At 45.5% G+C, this 24,451-nt stretch overlaps 4 non-coding genes across 4 annotated transcripts; all 4 read right to left on the bottom strand.

Moving 5' to 3' along the window:
- Nucleotides 1-13,694: 13,694 nt before the first annotated feature.
- Trnaa-agc lies at nucleotides 13,695-13,767 on the bottom strand. Its single transcript has one exon. It is a non-coding gene; the product is annotated as a tRNA-Ala (tRNA).
- A 7,449-nt stretch (nucleotides 13,768-21,216) lies between these two features.
- On the bottom strand, nucleotides 21,217-21,289 carry Trnaa-agc. Its single transcript has one exon. It is a non-coding gene; the product is annotated as a tRNA-Ala (tRNA).
- A 416-nt stretch (nucleotides 21,290-21,705) lies between these two features.
- Nucleotides 21,706-21,778, bottom strand: Trnaa-ugc. Its single transcript has one exon. It is a non-coding gene; the product is annotated as a tRNA-Ala (tRNA).
- Nucleotides 21,779-22,780: 1,002 nt separating this feature from the next.
- Nucleotides 22,781-22,853, bottom strand: Trnaa-agc. Its single transcript has one exon. It is a non-coding gene; the product is annotated as a tRNA-Ala (tRNA).
- Between the last annotated feature and the right edge of the window lie 1,598 nt (nucleotides 22,854-24,451).

Genomic DNA, 24,451 nt, shown 5'->3' with positions numbered 1-24,451 from the left:
TGCACTGTTCAACACCTCCAATAACAATAACTTGCTGATTTACAGTTTCGAACATGAATTACCTTAATTTTATTAATTAATAATGTTGTCTGCACGATAGCAAGACCGCTCACTTTTTTTTAACTTAGTCGACCTCCTTTACGTTTTCACATAACAAGCAGAAGCACATTAAAATCTGAAGATCTACAAAATTTTTTTTTTTTTTTTAACTGTCATCTTTTATTTAGATCGAAGCGGAACGACAGTTCAGCTTCCGTTAAAATGTTTCTTTGCGCATCTTTACAGTTATGTAAATTATACAAAACAAATGTCTTTCAAAGAATATGTCTCATCTTATAAGTTGATCATTTAATATACAGATAGATGAATGCCTTTCCAAGGGTACTCAAAGCTTTCATAGGACGGAAATACCAATAATATTACAGGTTGTAGCCTCTCCCCGATGTTATTCAATCTATATATTGAGCAAGCAGTAAAGGAAACAAAAGAAAAATTCGGAGTAGGTATTAAAATCCATGCAGAAGAAATAAAAACTTTGAGGTTTGCCGATGACACTGTAATTCTGTCAGAGACAGTAAAGGACTTGGAAGAGCAGTTGAATGGAATGGATAGTGTCTTGAAAGGAGGGTATAAGATGAACATCAACAAAAGCAAAACAAGGATAATAGAATGTAGTCAAATCGGGTGATGCTGAGGGGATTAGATTAAGAAATGAGACACTTAAAGTAGTAAAGGAGTTTTGCTATTTGTGGAGCAAAATAACTGATGATGGTCGAAGTAGAGAGGATATAAAACGTAGACTGGCAATGGCAAGGAAAGCGTTACTGAAGAAGAGAAATTTGTTAACATCGAGTATAGATGTAAGTGTCAGGAAGTCGTTTCTGAAAGTATTTGTATGGAGTGTAGCCCTGTATGGAAGTGAAACATGGACGATAACTAGTTTGGACAAGAAGAGAATAGAAGCTTTCGAAATGTGGTGCTACAGAAGGAAGCTGAAGATAAGGTGGGTAGATCACGTAACTGATGAGGAGGTATTGAATAGGTTTGGGGAGAAGAGAAGTTTGTGGCACAACTTGACTAGATGAAGGGATCGGTTGGTAGGACATGTTTTGAGGCATCAAGGGATCACAAATTTAGCATTGGAGGGCAGCGTGGAGGGTAAAAATCGTAGAGGGAGACCAATACACTAAGCAGATTCGGAAGGATGTAGGTTGCAGTAGGTAGTGGGACATGAAGAAGCTTGCACAGGATAGAGTAGCATGGAGAGCTGCATCAAACCCGTCTCAGGACTGAAGACCACTACAACAACAACTGAATAGGAACTTTTGGCAATTGTATGGGGATTCAAAAAATTTAAAAATTATTTGTTTGGGCATGAAGTCAAAGTTTATACAGATCATAAAGCATTAACTTACTTACAAGAGTGTAAATTGTATCATGGGAGAATTACCAGGTGGTCAATGTTCCTCTTTAAATACACAGTTCATTTTCTAAAAGGTAAGGAAAATGTCATCACTGATGCCCGTCAAGAATGCCAGTGGGTAATGAAAATGATAATGGAAACAATAGTCAGGAAGGAAAGTTTAAAATAATGTATTTTAAAGATGTCAAAGGGGAAAGTGAAATTAGAAAAATCTGTAATCAATTGAGAAGATATCAAAATTGTGATGATTAGTGGAAGCTTGTTAAAAGTTATTTAGGGAGGAAAGGTCATGAGAAAGTACAAATGTATTATCAGGTCTTCAAAGGTATTCTGTTTTATGGGCATAGCACAGATAGTGATGCCTGGAAAGTTTGCTGGCCAGATTCTCATATAAATACTTTGATAAAGTACACACACAAAAGCTTCGAACACTGTGGCACATTGCAATTTTTGTACAAGCGTGTATATACACTCCTGGAAATTGAAATAAGAACACCGTGAATTCATTGTCCCAGGAAGGGGAAACTTTATTGACACATTCCTGGGGTCAGATACATCACATGATCACACTGACAGAACCACAGGCACATAGACACAGGCAACAGAGCATGCACAATGTCGGCACTAGTACAGTGTATATCCACCTTTCGCAGCAATGCAGGCTGCTATTATCCCATGGAGACAATCGTAGAGATGCTGGATGTAGTCCTGTGGAACGGCTTGCCATGCCATTTCCACCTGGCGCCTCAGTTGGACCAGCGTTCGTGCTGGACGTGCAGACCGCGTGAGACGACGCTTCATCCAGTCCCAAACATGCTCAAGGGGGGACAGATCCGGAGATCTTGCTGGCCAGGGTAGTTGACTTACACCTTCTAGAGCACGTTGGGTGGCACGGGATACATGAGGACGTGCATTGTCCTGTTGGAACAGGAAGTTCCCTTGCCGGTCTAGGAATGGTAGAACGATGGGTTCGATGACGGTTTGGATGTACCGTGCACTATTCAGTGTCCCCTCGACGATCACCAGTGGTGTACGGCCAGTGTAGGAGATCGCTCCCCACACCATGATGCCGGGTGTTGGCCCTGTGTGCCTCGGTCGTATGCAGTCCTGATTGTGGCATTCACCTGCACGGCGCCAAACACGCATACGACCATCATTGGCACCAAGGCAGAAGCGACTCTCATCGCTGAAGACGACACGTCTCCATTCGTCCCTCCATTCATGCCTGTCGCGACACCACTGGAGGCGGGCTGCACGATGTTGGGGTGTGAGTGGAAGACGGCCTAACGGTGTCCCGGACCGTAGCCCAGCTTCATGGAGACGGTTGTGAATGGTCCTCGCCGATACCCCAGGAGCAACAGTGTCCCTAATTTGCTGGGAAGTGGGGGTGCGGTCCCCTACGGCACTGCGTAGGATCCTACGGTCTTGGCGTGCATCCGTGCGTCGCTGCGGTCCGGTCCCAGGTCGACGGGCACGTGCACCTTCCGCCGACCACTGGCGACAACATCGATGTACTGTGGAGACCTCACGCCCCACGTGTTGAGCAATTCGGCGGTACGTCCACCCGGCCTCCCGCATGCCCACTATACGCCCTTGCTCAAAGTCCGTCAACTCCACATACGGTTCACGTCCACGCTGTCGCGGCATGCTACCAGTGTTAAAGACTGCGATGGAGCTCCGTATGCCACGGCAAACTGGCTGACACTGATGGCGGCGGTGCACAAATGCTGCGCAGCTAGCGCCATTCGACGGCCAACACCGCGGTTCCTGGTGTGTCCGCTGTGCCATGCGTGTGATCATTGCTTGTACAGCCCCCTCGCAGTGTCCGGAGCAAGTATGGTGGGTCTGACACACCGGTGTCAATGTGTTCTTCTTTCCATTTCCAGGAGTGTATTTTCATAATATATCCAGGAGAGTTATGACCTTACTTGCCTACTGTGATAGATGTCAAAGAACAAAAGTTAGTAACAAAACCAACAACGGACTTCTACAAAATGTAGTACCACATAAATAGTTGGATTTGATAGGGATACATTTGTATGGTCAACTTCCAAGAGCTAAAGGGGGATTTCAGTATATTTTCATCATTGTAGATTTGTTTTCTAAATATGTGAAATTTTATCCTTTAAAGAAAGCAACTAGTAAGAAAATAGCTTCTACATTTGTAAAGGACTACTTCACTAATCTGGGTACACCTAAGGCTATTTTATCTAAAAATGGGAGCCAATTTACTCCTAAATCTAGGAATGATTTTGTAGAAGAACATAACACCAAACAAAGATGGTTCGGGTTGAAGGGACCAAACAGCAAGGTCATCAGTCTCTCGTTGCAAATGTGGTCCATTCCGATAGTGTGACATCTCAGAAAAGTCAGAACGATAAAAGGGAAAAGGCTAGAAATGGTAAAAACAAAATGAGGGAAGTCAGCAAGAGAGTGAATGCAACGCTTTGCTAGAGGCAGGAAATATCCCACATCCGCAGCAGCAGCAGCAGCAGCAGAGGCAAGACCACCTGCGACTTAAAAGGTGCAACCGCTGGAAAGTAGAAGTGCGTGTGGGAAAAGGAGACTAACCAATCCTAGAAAAAAAAATGATAAAAACAGAGTAAAAAGGGAAAGAAAGAGGATCTCGGCCAGGGAGGGGAGTCAGGAATCTCCAAACATGGCTTACAGTGGGAGATACCCCAACACTCACCACCCTGCGCCAACACCAGAGAGAGATTAAAAACCTAAAAACTGAGAATAAAAATCACTTTCCCAAAGGAAACAGACAACCAGATCGACCATCGGCGAATCGTCAACCAACATCAAAGGTAAAGTGCGGGGGAGTCTGTACTTAGCACGCAGAGCCAAAAGAAGGGAGCATTCAACTAATATGTGGGCTACTGACTGGAAGGCTCCACAACCGCGAAATGGGGGTGGCTCACCACGCAAAAGAAAACCATGGAGCAGCCTGGTATGGCCAATGCGGAGATGACACAGTGTGCTCGAGTCCTTTTGGGAGAGGTGAAAGGAATAACGCCACGGGCTTGGTGTCACCTTAATCGCACAAAGTTTATTAGACAGGGAAGTAGCCTCCCAAGAGTTGGCCCATGATTGTGCGAAGTGGGATTTGATGTGAAGCCATAAATTCTCTGCAGGAGGGTTTACAGAAAATGGGGGGGGGGGGTGTGGTAAGGGATACCCACATGGCCAGGGACCCAAAGGAACAAGCAGCACGGTGAAAATCAGCGAGATGGTCCTGGATGGCGAAGACCATGGGGTGGCGCGAAAAACACCAGTCAATAGCCAGAAGGCCACTCAGAGTCTGTACATGAAAAAACACGGTTGTGTTGGGTCTGTTTAATAAAGGTAAGGGCCTGGGAAATTGCCATCAATTCTGCAGTAAACACCCCATATGTACCCCCCAGGGGATCCACAACTCTTTTGTGGATACGTGCGTAGCGAGCACGGGACCCCGAGCTAATGAGGCCTTCTTCCTTTCAGGGCTGCATACCTTCCCTTTCCGCATCCTTCCCCATCCCCCATCTTCACCCCGCCCCCCCCCCCCTCACCTCTGGCTCTTTCTTTCCCTTTCTCCCCCTCTGGGAGTATGGTTTGTGCCTACGTCCGGAGACGGACGCTTGTAAATGTACCGCATTCTTCTCCTTCCTTGCTTGTATGTCTTCATCCTTCCTTCGTCCTTCTCTTTCCCTTACCTCTTCTCTTTACCCTTTTCTCCGCTGCGGCGTTTGAGACCTCTCTTCTTTCCTTTCCCTTTCTCTTTCTTCCTCCCTGTGTGTGTCTGAAGGCCGACCCACACACTTCCATGCGTAGCCGGTGACGGGGTAATGCATAATTCCCCGCCCAGGTAGACAGGTAGGACACTTACGTACCCCCTGGTAATGGCCAGGCCCGGGGAGGGGTGATTACCCAAGCTGATACCTTCCGAAAGTGCCGATTGGTCCCTCCGTCCGTTTGTCGGGAGGTGTGACCTGGGGTGTGAACAATCACCTAAGGCGGGAGTGCCCTCAGAGAGGGCCCCCCACAAGGGAGGAGCATGCCATCGGAGACGCCGGTAATCATGGGGGATTCTTCCGCAATGGTTTCCTCACATTCCACTCTGTTTGCTCACAAACGTAAGTTCACTGAGTCCCAGCCACAGTCAGTTCTTCCGTCATTGCCACAGTTCCTTGTTGTTTCTCGGTCTGACGAAGGTCACGACTTCTCCACGGTCAACCCTTTCATTATTCGGAAAGGTGTCGATGCAATTGCAGGTCCTGTAAAGTCTTGTTCCAGATTACGGAATGGCACCCTGTTGTTAGAAACAGTCAGTGCCCTCCAGGCATAAAAATTGCTGCGTACCTCACTACTACACACCTTCCCTGTCCGGGTGGAACCGCACCGTACTTTAAATTCCTCGCGTGGAGTCGTTTATACACGCTCCTTCGATGGATTGTCCGACGAAGAAATTCAGCACTACCTGTCTGACCAGGGCGTAACAGCTGTTCATAGGGTTATGAAAAGGGTTGACACGAACATCATTCCAACCCGCACTGTTTTCTTGACATTTGACAAAGTTCAACTCCCATCGAAAATCAAAGCAGGCTATGAGATAATTTCCGTTTGCCCTTACGTCCCAAACCCTACGCGTTGCTATCGGTGTCAGCGGTTCAATCACACCAGCCAGTCCTGTTCCAATCCGGCCAAACGTGTTACGTGTGGCAAGGATGCCCATGAGGGTGCTTGTCCACCTCCATCCCCTCGCTGCATCAACTGTATGGGTGACCACGCTGCTTCCTCTCGAGATTGTCCCATTTTTAAGGACGAAAAGCTCATCCAGGAAATTAGAGTAAAGGAAAAGGTGTCGACCTTTGCTGCTCGAAAATTATTCGCCAGTCGACAGCCCACTGTGCCTCAGAAAGGAAAATACAGCACTGTCCTTGCTTCTCCTCGGCCAACAAAGGAGGCGGCCACGCAGACTTGCGACCTCACCTTTAGTGCCACGATAGTCAGATCGGCCAGCGCGAAGATCGCCCGTTCAATCTCACCACTTTCGCCTGCCCACTCTCTGGCTCACCCTTCGTCGGGTTCTGCTAAATCTCGAGCCCAACAGTCAGACACCACGACTTCGAAAAAAGAGCATACTCGTGAAGATTTTTTACGTACCCCAACTTCACAACCATCGGTTCCTCCTTCCTCTAAACATCATACTTCCAAGAAACCCAGTTCCTCTCCTTCTCCGCCAAGGCGTGTCCCATCTACAGCACCACCTGGCGGAAATCGTCCTCGGCCGTCTTCTGTGTCGCCGAGGCGCACTGCTGGTGGCCGATCAACCGGCCGATAGCTGGTGGCAGGAGCTGCTCCTGACCAACCTATGGATCAGGATCTTCTGCCTTCGGCTGAATGCCATTCCATGCTGTCGGTCGCAAGCTCTGAGCAGTCGTTGAGTTGACAGCAACCTTGGTCACATTCCTCCATTTTCTGTTCACCCTATGTCCATTATCCACTGGAATATCCACGGTATTCGAGCCAATCGGGATGAATTGTCGATCCTCTTACGATCCTACTCGCCGGTCATCTTCTGTCTTTAGGAAACAAAGCTGCATCCCCACGACCGCTTTGTTTTCCCCCATTTTCAGTCCATCCGATTTGATCTCCCCTCTGTTGAAGGCACTCCAGCACATGGAGGACTCATGATTCTTCTCCAAGAAACTCTCCATTATCACCCAATCCATTTAAACACTACCTTCCAAGCTGTCGCCGTCCGTCTTTCCCTTTCCGGATACACGTTCTCTCTTTGTACTGTATACATTCCATCGTCCACACCAATGGCACGAGCTGATCTCCTTCATCTTCTTGGTCAGCTTCCACCCCCATATTTGCTGGTTGGGAACTTCAATGCCCACCACCCGCCTTGGGGATCTCCACATCCTTGTCCACGTGGCTCACTATTGCTAGACGTCTTCCACCAAGCAGATCTAGTTTGCCTCAACACTGGGGTCCCTACATTTTTGTCTGCCTCCACGACAAATTTATCTCATTTGGACCTTGCGGTCGGTACTGTTCCGCTAGCTCGGCGCTTCGAATGGTTCGCCCTTGATGATACACACTCGAGTGACCACTTTCCATGTGTCCTTAGACTGCAGCCTCAACTGCCCTACATGTGCCCGTGACACTGGAAGTTTGCCCAAGCCGACTGGACACTTTTTTCGTCTCTTGCGACATTCGGTGATCGTCACTTTCCCAGTGTCGACGATGGGGTCCCACATATTACCGACGTTATTCTTACAGCTGCGGAACATTCAACACCACGCACCTCCGAATTGCCCCGGCACCCCCCAGTCCCTTGGTGGAATGAGGCATGCTGTGATGCAACACGTGAGCGGCGACGTTCTCTCCGCGTTTTCCGCCACCATCCGACTTTGGCCAACTGTATCCGCTATAAGCAGTTCCGAGCGCGATGCCGTCGCGTCATCCGTGATAGCAAGAAGGCAAGCTGGAAATTCTTTATTAGCTCATTTAACACCTTCACTTCCTCCTCGGAAGTTTGGAGTCGGCTTGACGGTTCTCAGGCGCGCCTAGTTTCTCCCCGGTCTCTGGGCTCACTGTTGCGCATGACACATTAGTGGACCCCGTCGCAATTTCTGACTCGTTGGGTCAGCACTTTGCTGAGATTTCGAGCTCTTCAAATTAGCCGCCACCGTTTCTCCCGAAGAAACGTGCAGCGGAAGTGCGACCTCTTGCTTTCTCCTCTCAAACTCGCAAAAGCTACAATACTGTTTTCTCCTTGGGGGAACTCCAACATGCACTCTCTTCTTCTCGCTCATCCGCCCCAGGACCAGATGGTATCCACGTCCAAATGTTGCTGCATTTATCAACCCATAGTATGCGTTACCTCCTTCGAATTTGGACCGACAGTACTTTTCCCAGACGATGGCGGGAAGCTATCATCGTTCCTGTTCCTAAACCTGGAAAGGACAAACATCTCCCCTCTAGCTATCGCCCCATTTCTCTCACGAGTAGTGTCTGTAAGGTTTTGGAGCGTATGGTGAATTACCGTTCAGCTCGGTGGCTGGAATCCCGCAATCTTTTAACACCTGCCCAATGCGGATTCCGAAAGCATCGTTCTGCAGTTGACCATCTTGTTGCTCTCTCCACTTCTATCATGAACAATTTTCTCCGGAAACGCCAAACAGTAGCAATATTTTTTGATCTGGAGAGAGAATACGATACCTGTTGGAGGACAGGCATCCTCCGCACACTGTTCTCTTGGGGCTTTCGAGTTCGGCTGCCCCTTTTTCTTCGCGAATTTATGGCAGAGCGCACATTTAGGATGCGGGTGAACACTACTCTCTCCCGTACTTTCTCCCAAGAAACCGGGGTACCCCAGGGCTCCGTGCTGAGTGGTGTACTGTTTGCCATTGCCATCAATCCAATTATGGATTGTCTCCTTCCTGATGTCTCGGGCACCCTCTTTGTGGATGATTTTGCGATCTACTACAGCTCAACGGACCAGCCTTCTTGAACGACGTCTTCAAGGATGTCTTGATCGCCTCCACTCTTGGAGCATCGAAACCGGCTTCCATTTTTCTCCCAGTAAGACCGTTTGTGTTAATTTTTGGCGACGTAAGGAGTTTCTTCCTCCCTCCTTACATCTAGGTCCTGTCAACCTTCCGTTTTCAAACGTCGCTAAATTCTTGGGTCTTATGTTTGACAGAAAACTGTGCTGGTCCTCCCACGTTTCCTATCTTTTGGCTCACTGTCTGCGATCCCTCAACACCCTCCGTTTCCTGAATGGTACCTCCTGGGGAGCGGACCGAGTGGTCGTTCTCCGCCTCTATCGAGCCTTAGTGTGCTCGAAATTGGACTATGCAAGCATAGTCTACTCCTCTGCTCGGCTGTCTATTCTTTGGCGTCTCGACTCTATCCACCACCGTGGATTACGTTTAGTGTCTGGAGCTTTTTACACCAGCCCTGTGGAAAGCCTTTATGCTGAGACTGCTGAACGCTGTCCAATCGGCGAGCAGTCCTTCTGAGTTGTTATGCTAGCCATCTGTCTTCCATGCCTGCTAATCCAGCCCATGACATTTTTTTCGACGCCTCCTTTGATGTAGGGTATGCAGGCCGCCCCTCCTCCCTACTACCACCGGGAGTCTGCTTCCATCAACTGCTCCATTATCTTTCCTTCCGCTTTCCTAAAACATTCTTGACAACTTGGGGTACAGCACTGCCTTGGCTCCGTCCCTGGATCTGCCTGCTCCGTGACCTTTGTCGATTTCCCAAGGAAGGTACCCCTTCACTTGTTTATCGTCGGGCATTTGCTGCTCTATGTGCACAAATGGCAGAAGCCACATTCATTTACACCGACGGCTCGAAAACATCGTTAGGTGTAGGGAGTGCCTATATTGTTGGCGACACCCCAAATCACTTTCGGCTTCCCGACCAGTGTTCGGTTTATAATGCAGAGCTTTACGCTGTTCTCCAGGCTGTCCACTACATCCGCCGCCATCAGCGGATACAATACGTTATCTGCTCAGATTCTCTCAGCTCTCTCCTCAGTCTCCAAGCTCTTTATCCTGTGCACCCTCTGGTCCACCGGATTCAGGACTGTCTGCGCTTGCTCCACCTGGGGGGCGTCTCGGTGGCTTTCCTCTGGCTCCCAGGACACGTTGGAATCTGTGGAAATGAGGCGGCCGATATTGCAGCCATTGCTGCTGTCTCTCTTCCTCGGCCAGCTATTCAATCGATTCCCTTCGCTGATCTACGGAGCGTTCTATGTCGACGTGTTGTTCATTTATGGCACACGCATTGGTCGACACTTACCCATAATAAATTGCGGGACATAAAAGCTCTTCCTTGTGCTTGGACCTCTTCCTCCTGAACGCGTCATCGGGAGGAGGTAATTTTAACTAGACTCTGGATAGGGCACTGTCTTTTTAGCCATCGACATCTTTTAAGCGGTGATCCTCCCCCACTCTGTCCCCACTGCTCTCAGCTGTGGACAGTAAGACACCTTTTAATTGAGTGCCACTATTTTAATCCATTAAGCTCCCGTCTACAGCTATCGCCTGATATATCGTCGATTTTAGCAGATGACACACACTCAGCCGACCACGTTCTCAAGTTTATTAGTGCCAGTGAAATGACGTTAGTCATTTGAAGCTTTTTTTTGGGGGGGGGGACAACCAACCCCTTTCTGTAGTGGATTTTTAAGCCTTCCTTCTGCTTTTAGTTTCTCCAATTTTATGACTTTCGTTCCCATTGCTGCTGGTTTTCAATTTCGGTTTTTTCCTGTTTCCTAAGTCACGGACCGGGCGCTAATGACCATAGAAGTTTTGCGCCCTAAAACAAAAACAAAAAAAAAAGAACCCCATATGTAGGTGGCAGCAGATGATTTTCCATTCCAACAGAGGACTTTATCCCACATGATCAGCAGATTTAGAATCAGGTGGGTGACTTCCATGCACCAGACATAACTTAATATCATCCTCTTCACCTAAATGCAACCCAACTGAACGGTACATGATGCAAATTGATAGATTATGTAGAACTTGCTGTCAGAAAGATCACACAAATTTGTTATGTTACTGAATTTGAAGACATTATGAATAGCCTACAACATACTACCACAGGATACTCTCCTTATGAGATCATGTTTGACCAAAAACCTCCTTACTTAATCAAAGACCTTATTGAGTCTCCTGCTTGTAAAAGTGTAACAGCAGCTGAAAGAGAGGAAATAGTTAGAAGAACTATGAAAGAATATAATGAAAAAGAAAGAAATGGTATGACAAACAGACAAAACTCTGAATCTAGTCTTGACAAAAAGTTACACCAAATCTAAACCACTAGATACAGAAATAAAGAAATCTTTTGATATTTATATAGGGCCATTTCAAATCGTTGAAAACCCGCACCTAAATGCTTATAGACTTATATATCCTATGTCCAAAAGATTATTTGGACTCAGGAATGTTATGCACCTGAAATTATAGAAACAGCCTTAATCACTTACATAACATCACAAGAATTCTCTTTCCTCAGGAGGTTGCAAGCTCTTTGCAATTTGGGGGTGGTGAACCCAAGGCTTTGAGCTGGTGTGACTCTTTCCTTTTCAAGTCACATCCTTCTTTACTTTTCTGTACAAATTCACCTCTCCCACTTCCTGATTTGGACAAACCGTCCAATTGTACAGTAATAGTTTAACTGAAACTAATATAAACACACAAATTTTAACCAAAAACAGTAATTTCTGACAGGTTTATGGAAATATGTACTTGTGAAAAAAGTTTTGAAGAAAATAATTACAGAATCTTAATAACACTAATGTGTAGAAGTCTGTTAATTGGGAGGAAGATTTTACATGATATGAATCTTCTGCAATTAGTAAATATAACAAGTGTATTGTTAATATTTGATACTTAGGTGTTTATACATGATACAATTAATATAGAGACTAGAATTCACTTGTGTTTAATATATAAAAATCAAGGCAATCATTGAAATGTGTCATTTGTTTTAGGATGAGGGTTTTATTTGTTAATTAATCAAATAATCATTTTAAACAATGCCAAGGATGGTTTGGGATTGTTAAGAAAGTATAAACAGTTACAGCAATGTAGGTCAGTCTGGTTTTGGTTTTTGAGCAATGAGCATGTAGCTGTTCCTTTTGTATTGTAGGCAAATGCAGTAATACTTTGATTTTGTTTTGAAAGTATAATGAAAATGATTAACCTTAACACAAGACTGAACTAAATTAATTCTCCAGTAGTTAATTTACAGTTACTGTCAAGGTACTCAGGATGTCTACTGCGGCAGATCATGAGTAACTATGAACAACCCCATTATTACAAGTAGTTAAGAACGTTATAAGCTAGAGGTATACCTTCATAGGCGAGAGCAGCTTGACATAAAAACAGTATTGTTCCAGATCATAGTAAGCCGTATGTATCTGATCAGATGTGAGGCCAACAACATCAACAATCCAGTCGTGAATTTCCAGTGAACTGGGTTGTACATATCGGGTAGCCTTGTCAAAACCAAAGCGCACAGTAAGCTTCCTGGGAAACATGGTAGACATTGCAGCAGATAAACAGCGGCCAAAACCGCTTTCAAGACAGAAACAAAATAGACGTCGAAAACACAAGTACAAACACACAAAACACTAACACACACGGAACGAAGAGTAACAAGAGCTAGTCGCGACTTCGAAACACAGCAGCTAAGCGGAGCGCTAACACGTCCTCACAGCACGCCGTCTGAAGCGGAACTCTGACTGAGCTACGCCCCCAAGCACAACCAAGCTGCGCTGTTCTCCGTTCTTTGCTACTCTTATGTGCACGGACACGATGGTTGGTTGGTTTGCAGGGGTGAAGGGACCAGAGTACAAAGGCGCGGATACGTTCATATACGCAAGAGTTCCAAGTAGTTTCGATGCTCTGGTATTACGACTGCAAATTCCGTCCGTTTTTAACGTCTTAAATTGAAGGGACAGTCACAAGTTGCTCCGTTTTCACTCCATGTCGACAATCACACAGCACCTGAGGTAACAAGCACATCTGAAGACCCATTGTGCACTCGACTGTTCATGCCAACTCACTGCCTCGCACTTTACTACTGTGTACCACTCTTGTCGTCCAACTGCAAAAGACTGGGCCACAACAACTTTCCGCGTCTCCATTGCACTGCGCAAACTACGAAACGCTCCCCAAACATGGCACTCACCCACGCAGACGACTTTTCCGACTTTACACGACGCTCACGCTAGTGACAGCCTTATTTAGAGCTTGACGTCGCACACAAGCGAATGAGCACATTTCGCCTACGACTTAGGCCGCCCTCCTAGTGTGGCTGTTCGGTGTCTGCAGGCAGCGAGGGGCTGCAAGCTTCCTGTGTTCGCGCCTATGTCACCTCTGCTTGCTTGTCAGAGACAGAGTATCGCAAAACATACAACTCACTCCATGAATTGATTGCTACGGCATCTGTCATCAGCAGTCACAACTAGCAACACCAGTAGCAGCCGACTGCACGTCAAGAATTGGAATGTGCAGTGGGATTTTTGTGAATTCGGCGCAAGGCTGATCTTTGCGACATAGGTTTGAGAATCTTATGGGAACACTTGTACTGTTTCTAAATTAAGTGTAGTGGTGGGAGGAGGGTGCTTCGTGCGCATTACAGCACGCTTGCCAATTGTGGCTGCTAATCGTTGGCTCGTATCTGCCTTGACACATTTTCTGGCTGTGAATTATTCCACTTGCATGGCAGTGTGCGCATGTTGGTGTGTTAAAAATTCTGGAGGCGCTGGGTATCGATCCCAGTACCTCTCGCATGCTAAGCGAGCGCTCTACCATCTGAGCTACGCCCCCTGCTGACGAACTGCGCTACATACAGCCATATCAATGGCACAGACCCTTGCACTCCCATTATTCCGCTGACAAACACTACTCTCAATGTGTCCGTGAGGGTGTCTTTCAGGTTTCCTGCATTCTGTATCGAATCGTAGTTGGCCAAAATCAAAGTGGCACGCACGACGTCGAAAATAGCGTTCGGCCAACGCTCTGAGGTAGACGAACGTGTTGTCCACTCTCTAGACTTCATTGAGGTTAGGCCGTTATACCTAAGGCAGATTTGCACTCGATGACACCTCGACAACAGCCGGTCCTCACATTTACGTCTTGCTCACCTTACGTCAGTATACGAGTCTGTGACGCTGGCTTTGCAACATCTTGCATGCCTTTAGGCTCGCCGCGACCAACACTTACCACGCACTGACCACAAAACATGGAGGCGTCGGGGCTTGAACCCGGGACCTTTCACATGCAAAGCGAACGCTCTACCACCTTTTTTTTTTTTTTGTTTTTTATTTCTTTTTTTTTTTTTTAATTGAAGCTGATAGCTTGTAGCGTGTGCGGTAATTATTTAGTAGATATATATTATTCCCACTGCTTCTTGACAACAAAAAACATGCCTTTTGGTGACAAAAAAGTAATCATGAAGCAATGGATGCTGATTGTGTATATTTGGTTGCTCGTGGTCTAGTTCTCTTTGTTTTTTTTTTGTATTAGTTTGTTTGTTTTATTTTCGCTTTTTTTTTTCTTGTAAGGGAAAAATCTTCATTGAATGCAAAAAATAAGTGTTATGGTAAGGCACTATTGCCATAGCCTTATTGTCTTCTTGATAGGTATAATAATAATAAAAAAAAAAGGAGAAAAATCCTCTTCCATTAAAAGAAATGAGACTTCCATGTTAGTAATAAAATCGTAAAAAAAAACTTATCTGTACCCTACGATGGTGATTTTTTTGTTGTTTCTTGTTCTTAATTCTTTTTTCTTTTTTTTTTTTTCTTTTTAACTTTTTTTTGTTTTTTTTTTTTCGGCTTCTGCTGTGGAACGAACAAAATAGCCTTCTGAGTTAGCAGAGTATAATTGATGGTTATATGAAGCTGGAAAATTGTAATTTTTTTTTTCCTGGTTTTTAGAAAACAAGCGTCCATTCGCTTAAAGAAATGATTTGTGTTTATCTCAGCCGCATGTCAACCAATGCCCAGTCGCTCAAATACTATTTTTAGCATATTGCCGTAGTTCTTCTTGTGATCTTTATATTTCAGGGCTCTATAAAAAGCAAACTTCAAGTTCACGTAAAACTCAATGGAATTGTCAGATCCCAGGTGATTAATTACGTAGTTCACATAGTGTCCCATTAACCAGTGGACGGAGTTGTTTTTTGCTGCGGGAAAATAGCGAGTCTGAGGCCTGAGGAATGTCACAGGGGGAAAATTTTCTACCGAAGACCTCGTAAGAAATGCAAGTTGTTCTCTAATCCAATTACAGATTTGTAGATTCCCACCGCACGTTAATCTGTGCACTAACGTATCGATCAGTTTGCATTTGAGACATAGATTCGTTTCGCTAATGCCGATTGCATGTAGCCTTTCATTAGTGCTGATGGTCCCATTCACTGTTTTATACCATGTTGATTTGACGTCGGATGGAAGACCACGCATATGAATATTTTCCCATATGGCGTCCCAATCAAAATGTGGGTATTTACTTTCTAATTTGTTTCTCCCCTCCATTTTCCTTCGATGACACAGAATATCGCGGGCCGTGATCCGTCGTGAGTTGATTATGGCATTGCCAAGATAGCTGAGTTCCACGAAATATACTCGAACGTGCTGGAGCCGGTTATTTATTTTTTGCACGTTCACCGGTGGCTGTAGACTTACAGGCCTGACAACTTCAAATAATTTAGTTGTAATGCTGTCAGCGTGCTCGCTAAGGATAGTGGCGGTCCTTTTTATAAAAAGTGCAGACGCCTTATTTCTAATGTCAACTAAACCTAAACCTCCTTTCCTGGGATCTAAGGTCGCTGTTGTTGCAGCTACTCGGAATATTTCACCTCTCCACAGATAACTGGCAATGGTAGACATTATCTGTTTTCCAATCATTTTTGGTAACGGGAAGATCTGCGCTGTAAAGTAACCTTTGGAGAGGAGGCAGTTGTTAATGAAAAGTACCCTCTGAAACTGGTTCATATTACGGGAAAGGTTTTCTCTTGTTATTCTAAGAATTTGTCCTGACGTATTTCTCCAATTGATAGCTGCCATTTTCAATGGACAAGGCGTCAGCGTTATTCCCAGTGCTTTGCACTGGGTGACTTTTGTCGCCCAGGCTAATGTGGTGTGTTGAAAACCCCGTAGGTTTAAAAGTTTGCTTTTGTTTGCGTTGAGACTCGCTCCGGAGACGCTACAGTACTTCTTAATTAGTATTTCCAATTTCGAAATGTCTTCGGCATTACGCACTACGACTCCGACATCATCGGCATAGGCGTTTATAACAGTTCGGTGAGCAGATAATGTGAGGCCAGTCAGGGTGACATGAACACTGCGGAGAAAAGGCTCTAAAGACAGCACGAAGAGGAGCATTGAGAGGGGGCTGCCTTGAGGCACGCCACGCCTGATCTGGATCTGCTTTGTCCTCTGGCTGTTGACTGAGATACAAGCGCTGATTCCTGTTGCAATATTTCTAATCACACTTAGGACGCGCTCATTAAAACCTATTTTCTTCAGTGTGGCATTTAGGAATCTATGATCCACACGATCAAAAGCTTTCTGGAAGTCAATAAACATGATAGCACATTTGATATTGGTCACAGCAGTGATTGCAATTACATCTCTATATTCAGCTATGCTTTTAAAAATACTCCTATTAGGAACACATGACTGGTATGGGCTTACTATCTTTGTAGCGAGCTGTGAGAGTCTGTTGTTTATAATTCTGCCGATGATTTTATAATCAGAGTTTAACAGAGAGATAGGACGAAAGTTATTAAGGTTTGTTTTTGCAGTAGTTTTTGGAATGAGTACTATTGTACTCTCTTTAAAAACAGAAGGTATCTGTTTTCCCTGAAGTACCTCGTTTGTGATTCGGGTAAACATGTCACCAACCAAAGGCCAGTATCGTATATAAAATTCAACAGGCAAACCATCCGGTCCCGGTGATTTCTTCAAAGGAGACTTGCAGATGGTTCTGTAGATTTCTTCGTTAGGACACTCGACGAGAAGGTTTTCGTTTTCCTCATCCGACACCTGAGGAGCTATGGAACTAAGGTAATCATCGAAGGACTCTTCACATACAGGACTGACTGAGTATAGGTCTTCGTAATACTTGTGCACTGCATTGACGATGTCTCTCTGAGTCGTGAGTGTCTCGCCATTGTCAGACTGAAGTCCATCGATGAAGGTGCGTCTCCTATTTCTTTCGTGCCTCAGTAGATGGTACAAGGAAGCATGTTCATCCTCCACGACTGTCTTAGCCTTTGATTTTATTTTCAGACCCTCCATCTGCTGTCTTTTAATGCTGAGCAACTTGGCCTTGGTTCGCTTGATATCTACCAGACGGATGTTGGAAGTGTCTGCCTGCTCGTATAGATTTCGCAGCACGGTGTAATAAAATTCTATGGAATTTTTCAAGTCTTTCGATCGTTGTGCACCATAATGGATGAGAACTTTTCGCAGTTTAGGCTTTGCCCTGTTGCACCACCAGTCTAGTACTGAGACATGCCTGTTTACGGAGCGGAGGCACATCGCCCACGCTTCTGTCAAACTTTCCTCTAGTCTGTCTTCCTGCATCAGTGACATGTTAAGGTGCCATTGACTTCTGAAACGACGAGTAGGTTGCGCAGTAAGGCTGACGGTAGCAAGCACGGCACTATGATCAGAAAAGTAGACAGGAGTCGTCTCCGCTTTAATGAAAGAGCTGACTAGACTTTGCGATATGTAGAGTCTGTCAATTCTACTTCGTGATTGAGGACCGATATATGTGAAAGCCACAAATGTGGGATACGTTATTTCCCAAGCATCTTTAAGCTGTAAAACAGTGACAAAACGCTTCAATTCATTGCAGTTATTAAAATTTGGAACCTGGTCTTTTTTATTGATCACACAATTAAAATCACCGCCGATTATAAGATCCGTTGGGTTTTTCCGCAATAAATAAATGATCTCGTCTTTAAAGAACTGTGCTCTTGCCATTCTATTGGATGTGCCGGAAGGGGCATACAGATTGATAAGAGTAAAACCAAAGACTTTTATACCTATCGCTCTGCCGGATTCCAATCTTTCAATATCTGTGACAGGGATCCCCTCCCTGACTAAAATTGCTGTCCCTATGTTAGTGTCAAGCGAGACATTTGAAATAGACAAATATCCTGGCACTGTAAGGTTAGTGAGTACAACTTCTTGTAGGAAAACAATGTCCGTCCCTGACTCATATAGGTACTCTTTGAGCGCCGCAATTTTAGTCGTCGATGTAATCCTGTTAATATTGATAGTTGCAAAAGTATACGCCTGGGACATTTAGTTTACATAAAAATGTGCATAAAGGAATAAAAAAAAAATTGTAAAATAATGATAAAAACAGGGAGCTGTGTCGCTTCTAGAAGGGATAAAATATTCCACTTCAACAAGCACCTGCAAGAATAATCTACAGAGAAATACCTATGAGTATGGAAAATACATGAACCACTGCGTTTGGTTCCTCCGAAAAATGACTAAGACAATAGGACAATCAGAACGTAAAGCGGTTCAACGATATTTTTTCCCCCTTTTTTTTTTTTTTTTTTTTTTTGGTGAATGGTGATCCTCAGTGTGGTGGAGTATTCCTAAGTTCTCGGGTTTTAGTTTTGCAGAGGGGCTTTCCATCAGTAATGGTACTTGAAGGTACATCCTTAGGTTTTTCCGTAATAATTTCATACAGGACATTCTTGGCCGTTGCGTCATCTTGTCCAGGTTGTTGTTTGCTTTGGTTACGGGAAGCTTTGAGATTAGGTTGCGGTTTGAGTCTACGTCTGTGGACATCGTGGTTCAACGCGCCGTCCTTCGCGTTGTCTATCTTCACCACTGTAGAGACCGAAGCTGCCTCAACAGTGTCCTGTTCATGACGTCCACTTCCTTTTCCTTCCGGCACTAACTCCAGGGCACTGACTGAATCGGTTGGTTGGGGGTCGGTAAGTTCGTGAATGCGGTTCTGCTCCGTCACCTCATGGGGTTCGGAGTGCGGCACGTCCGTCGCCGCGACAACCGTTACTGCTTCGCCTCTGTGGTCGGTTGGTACCTGTGCGGCAGCCGACAGCGGTTGGGTTGTCTTAGCCGCTGTCGTCATTTCCATACATGTGCTGCCTGTTTCCTCTAACACATTTGCGTCACACTGCTTCTGTTTGCGGGTGGAGGGGGAGTTGCGGGAGGACTCGCCGTCCGAGCCGTCATCAGTCACCTCCAACGGTCGTTTCTTATTCTGAAGATCGCATTCGGGAACAGAAGGGTGACTTGTTATTACTTGCAGAGGTGGGAACTCTGTGTTAGTTACAGCGGGCATTGTAGAAGTACCTGCACCACTGTCATTTGCAGAAGGAGGGGAGTTGTTGCTTGGTAAGACGTCGCTAGGGGTCAATTTTTGACGCTGTGTTAGATTATTCCGGAGGACAAAAACACGGCGTGGACAATCTTGTCTGAAATGACCTGTCTCGTTACAAATATTACACGTACGCTCCTGTCCAGAATAAACAACATGTGCTTTATGACCTGCAACAGATATATGGGACGGAATATTGGCTTTCACCTCCATTTCGACGGACCTAATGCCATTATAACACTGTATCTTGTACAGCTTCGACCATCTTTCGTTATAGATGGATTTAACTTCCCCATATTTAGATAGAGCGTCTTTGATCAACTGATTGTCAACTTCGATAGGAACGTTCAAAATCCTCACATTGGTGTACATGATATCAGCTTTTCGTACAGAAACATTACTTTTTGAACCATCTCGATGAACAAATTCAACAGAATTACCCCATTTTGCAATTAACTTATCGACAGTCACGGAGTTCAGAAATTTAACATAAACACAGTATTTTTCAGCATCTAACTGCGTGGTGTGAACAGAGTCAGAATTGATACAGATTACCTCTGTGAGCCAGTCATGGATCTCCAGTGCAGTGGGTTGGACCGGCCGGGTGTCCTTCTCGAACGAGAAGACTAACGTATTCTTCCTGACGGTGTCAGACATGATCTTCCGTGCCGACGAAATTTCGGTACAAACCGAAATCGCGACGAAAAACGGAACGGAGAATGGACAATAACACTTCAAAAACACTTATCAGGACCACCAAATGCAATAACACTACGAAAATGCACAGACAGCTGTACGTAAACACAAAACACCGGCGATTGCGCAAGCGTGTGCGGAGCAAGCAACAAGCACGTCCGACCGCGGCGACGGCTAAAGCCAGAATGCCAACTGAGCTACGCCCCCAAGCACAACCAAGCTGCGCTGTTCTCCGTTCTTTGCTACTCTTATGTGCACGGACACGATGGTTGGTTGGTTTGCAGGGGTGAAGGGACCAGAGTACAAAGGCGCGGACACGTTCATATACGCAAGAGTTCCAAGTAGTTTCGATGCTCTGGTATTACGACTGCAAATTCCGTCCGTTTTTAACGTCTTAAATTGAAGGGACAGTCACAAGTTGCTCCGTTTTCACTCCATGTCGACAATCACACAGCACCTGAGGTAACAAGCACATCTGAAGACCCATTGTGCACTCGACTGTTCATGCCAACTCACTGCCTCGCACTTTACTACTGTGTACCACTCTTGTCGTCCAACTGCAAAAGACTGGGCCACAACAACTTTCCGCGTCTCCATTGCACTGCGCAAACTACGAAACGCTCCCCAAACATGGCACTCACCCACGCAGACGACTTTTCCGACTTTACACGACGCTCACGCTAGTGACAGCCTTATTTAGAGCTTGACGTCGCACACAAGCGAATGAGCACATTTCGCCTACGACTTAGGCCGCCCTCCTAGTGTGGCTGTTCGGTGTCTGCAGGCAGCGAGGGGCTGCAAGCTTCCTGTGTTCGCGCCTATGTCACCTCTGCTTGCTTGTCAGAGACAGAGTATCGCAAAACATACAACTCACTCCATGAATTGATTGCTACGGCATCTGTCATCAGCAGTCACAACTAGCAACACCAGTAGCAGCCGACTGCACGTCAAGAATTGGAATGTGCAGTGGGATTTTTGTGAATTCGGCGCAAGGCTGATCTTTGCGACATAGGTTTGAGAATCTTATGGGAACACTTGTACTGTTTCTAAATTAAGTGTAGTGGTGGGAGGAGGGTGCTTCGAGCGCATTACAGCACGCTTGCCAATTGTGGCTGCTAATCGTTGGCTCGTATCTGCCTTGACACATTTTCTGGCTGTGAATTATTCCACTTGCATGGCAGTGTGCGCATGTTGGTGTGTTAAAAATTCTGGAGGCGCTGGGTATCGATCCCAGTACCTCTCGCATGCTAAGCGAGCGCTCTACCATCTGAGCTACGCCCCCTGCTGACGAACTGCGCTACATACAGCCATATCAATGGCACAGACCCTTGCACTCCCATTATTCCGCTGACAAACACTACTCTCAATGTGTCCGTGAGGGTGTCTTTCAGGTTTCCTGCATTATGTATCGAATCGTAGTTGGCCAAAATCAAAGTGGCACGCACGACGTCGAAAATAGCGTCCGGCCTACGCTCTGAGGTAGACGAACGTGTTGTCCACTCTCTAGACTTCATTGAGGTTAGGCCGTTATACCTAAGGCAGATTTGCACTCGATGACACCTCGACAACAGCCGGTCCTCACATTTACGTCTTGCTCTCCTTACGTCAGTATACGAGTCTGTGACGCTGGCTTTGCAACATCTTGCGTGCCTTTAGGCTCGCCGCGACCAACACTTACCACGCACTGACCACAAAACATGGAGGCGCCGGGGCTTGAACCCGGGACCTCCCACATGCAAAGCGAACGCTCTACCAACTGAGCTACGCCCCCAAGCACAACCAAGCTGCGCTGTTCTCCGTTCTTTGCTACTCTTATGTGCACGGACACGATGGTTGGTTGGTTTGCAGGGGTGAAGGGACCAGAGTACAAAGGCGCGGACACGTTCATATACGCAAGAGTTCCAAGTAGTTTCGATGCTCTGGTATTACGACTGCAAATTCCGTCCGTTTTTAACGTCTTAAATTGAAGGGACAGTCACAAGTTGCTCCGTTTTCACTCCATGTCGACAATCACACAGCACCTGAGGTAACAAGCACATCTGAAGACCCATTGTGCACTCGACTGTTCATGCCAACTCACTGCCTCGCACTTTACTACTGTGTACCACTCTTGTCGTCCAACTGCAAAAGACTGGGCCACAACAACTTTCCGCGTCTCCATTGCACTGCGCAAACTACGAAACGCTCCCCAAACATGGCACTCACCCACGCAGACGACTTTTCCGACTTTACACGACGCTCACGCTAGTGACAGCCTTATTTAGAGCTTGACGTCGCACACAAGCGAATGAGCACATTTCGCCTACGACTTAGGCCGCCCTCCTAGTGTGGCTGTTCGGTGTCTGCAGGCAGCGAGGGGCTGCAAGCTTCCTGTGTTCGCGCCTATGTCACCTCTGCTTGCTTGTCAGAGACAGAGTATCGCAAAACATACAAATCACTCCATGAATTGATTGCTACGGCATCTGTCATCAGCAGTCACAACTAGCAACACCAGTAGCAGCCGACTGCACGTAAAGAATTGGAATGTGCAGTGGGATTTTTGTGAATTCGGCGCAAGGCTGATCTTTGCGACATAGGTTTGAGAATCTTATGGGAACACTTGTACTGTTTCTAAATTAAGTGTAGTGGTGGGAGGAGGGTGCTTCGTGCGCATTACAGCACGCTTGCCAATTGTGGCTGCTAATCGTTGGCTCGTATCTGCCTTGACACATTTTCTGGCTGTGAATTATTCCACTTGCATGGCAGTGTGCGCATGTTGGGGTGTTAAAAATTCTGGAGGCGCTGGGTATCGATCCCAGTACCTCTCGCATGCTAAGCGAGCGCTCTACCATCTGAGCTACGCCCCCTGCTGACGAACTGCACTACATACAGCCATATCAATGGCACAGACCCTTGCACTCCCATTATTCCGCTGACAAACACTACTCTCAATGTGTCCGTGAGGGTGTCTTTCAGGTTTCCTGCATTCTGTATCGAATCGTAGTTGGCCAAAATCAAAGTGGCACGCACGACGTCGAAAATAGCGTTCGGCCAACGCTCTGAGGTAGACGAACGTGTTGTCCACTCTCTAGACTTCATTGAGGTTAGGCCGTTATACCTAAGGCAGATTTGCACTCGATGACACCTCGACAACAGCCGGTCCTCACATTTACGTCTTGCTCTCCTTACGTCAGTATACGAGTCTGTGACGCTGGCTTTGCAACATCTTGCGTGCCTTTAGGCTCGCCGCGACCAACACTTACCACGCACTGACCACAAAACATGGAGGCGCCGGGGCTTGAACCCGGGACCTCTCACATGCAAAGCGAACGCTCTACCAACTTTTTTTTTTTTTTTTTCATTAAAACATTTATTAAAAAAACAATGTTACACATTCCAAATACATACTAAGTTATACATACATGAAGTTATTTAAACAAAACAGTTTGATAATTTCAATTATGCTGACGTTAAGGAAAGACAACAGAACATTGTGTTACTGACTAAATTACCAGAAAGAATTACGTTAAACATCAAGAAAAAAAAATTTTTTTAAGGCATTTAAACTTCAACCTGAAGAAGTAAAATCTGCACTTTGAATTACATGAGCTGCAATCTTTACAGAAGCATAATTTCTTTATGATGGATATCAACAAGTTCGTGGGATAATTTTAAATATAAAACAATTTAATAATCATATTAGGCAATTTCTGAAATACTTGAGAATGGCGGAAAGGAGATATATATTACATTTATCAGATAGAATCTCAAGGTTTTAACCAATCGATAAGGACATTTCTATAAAAACTGTCTATTTCCAAATTTCTAGTATAACCAATAATGCACCTTCAAGGTATTGTGTTTTGACACTATTAGTCACACATCTCAATGTCACATAACTTCTGTACATTAGCTTATAAATTTCAAACACTACTCTCTGAAGTAGAAAAAGCACACATCATAAATATACTGTAAAATCGTAAACAGTATCCTTAAGGTAACTACAATACATCATTGTCAACACAGCCTTCTTTTTTATATTAACCAATGCCCATTCTTTCAAATACAATTTTTAACATATTGCCGAACTTTTTCTTGTGATTCGAATAGCTTCTAATTTTGTGGAACTCACACAGCATGTATACCTTGAACTCTATGAGGCTATCGGATCCTAATTTGTTAAGGACGTAGTTAATAAAGTTTCCCAGCAACCAGTACACAGCGTTATTTTTTGCTTCTGGGAAATAGCGTGCTTCAGGCCTGTGTATCAATGACAGCGATACATACTCAGGGGATGTTCTTGTAATCAGAGCTATTTGCTCCCGGATCCACTTCCAACTATTCATGTGACCACTGCAAGTATATCGATGAATTACTGTGTCAACTAGATGGCATTGTTGACATAAATTTGTTTCACAGAGTCCGACTGCATGCAGTCTTTCATTGGTGCAAACTATGTTGTTAA

This window comes from Schistocerca piceifrons, chromosome 9 (assembly GCF_021461385.2).
Source record: "Schistocerca piceifrons isolate TAMUIC-IGC-003096 chromosome 9, iqSchPice1.1, whole genome shotgun sequence".
Taxonomy (NCBI): domain Eukaryota; kingdom Metazoa; phylum Arthropoda; class Insecta; order Orthoptera; family Acrididae; genus Schistocerca; species Schistocerca piceifrons.
The sequence above is the reverse complement of the archived record's forward strand: the minus strand, read 5'-3'. Positions and strand labels throughout refer to the sequence as shown.